The sequence below is a fragment of the Monoraphidium neglectum genome (genome assembly GCF_000611645.1).
Source record: "Monoraphidium neglectum strain SAG 48.87 unplaced genomic scaffold scaffold02783, whole genome shotgun sequence".
Taxonomy (NCBI): domain Eukaryota; kingdom Viridiplantae; phylum Chlorophyta; class Chlorophyceae; order Sphaeropleales; family Selenastraceae; genus Monoraphidium; species Monoraphidium neglectum.
The window spans coordinates 3,255-3,686 of record NW_014010845.1 but is presented as its reverse complement, the minus strand read 5'-3'; the positions used below and the strand labels follow the sequence as shown (position 1 = coordinate 3,686).

General features: G+C 77.8%; 1 protein-coding gene across 1 annotated transcript in view; it reads right to left on the bottom strand.

The window, feature by feature from the left end:
- Positions 1-432, bottom strand: part of MNEG_11523 (hypothetical protein) — a gene marked incomplete at both ends in the record, with an annotated part of 5,206 nt that overhangs the window by 1,782 nt on the left and 2,992 nt on the right. The window lies entirely within an intron of this gene.

Below are 432 nucleotides of genomic sequence, written 5' to 3'. Positions count from 1 at the left end.
CGCCGGCGCCGAACATCCCCGCGAAGGGGCTCTCCTCGGGTGTCGCTGGCACGGCCGAGCCGAACGCTTCCCCTGCTCCCGCGCCCCCCCGGGGGGCGATCGCGTACGCAGCTGCGGACGAGGGGCCCGTCGAGTCTTCGGAATCCAGCCCGCCCGCTCCCCCGGCGGCACCAAAGGCGCCGAAAAACGGACTGTCAGCTGCCGTCGCCGGCCCCGCCGCCGCAAAGAAAGGGCTGTCCGCGGCGGCGGCCGGGGCGCCGGGGCCGCCGCCCAGTTGCAGGTCACCCACGGCGGCGGCGGGCGCGGCGTCGGCGGCTTCGGCTGCGTCGGTGGCGCTGCCACTGAAGAACGGGCTGTCTGAGTCGGCAGCGGGCGAGCCAGGGCCGCCGGCGGCGCCGGCGGCGCCCCTTCCCCCAGCCTTCGGACTCGGCG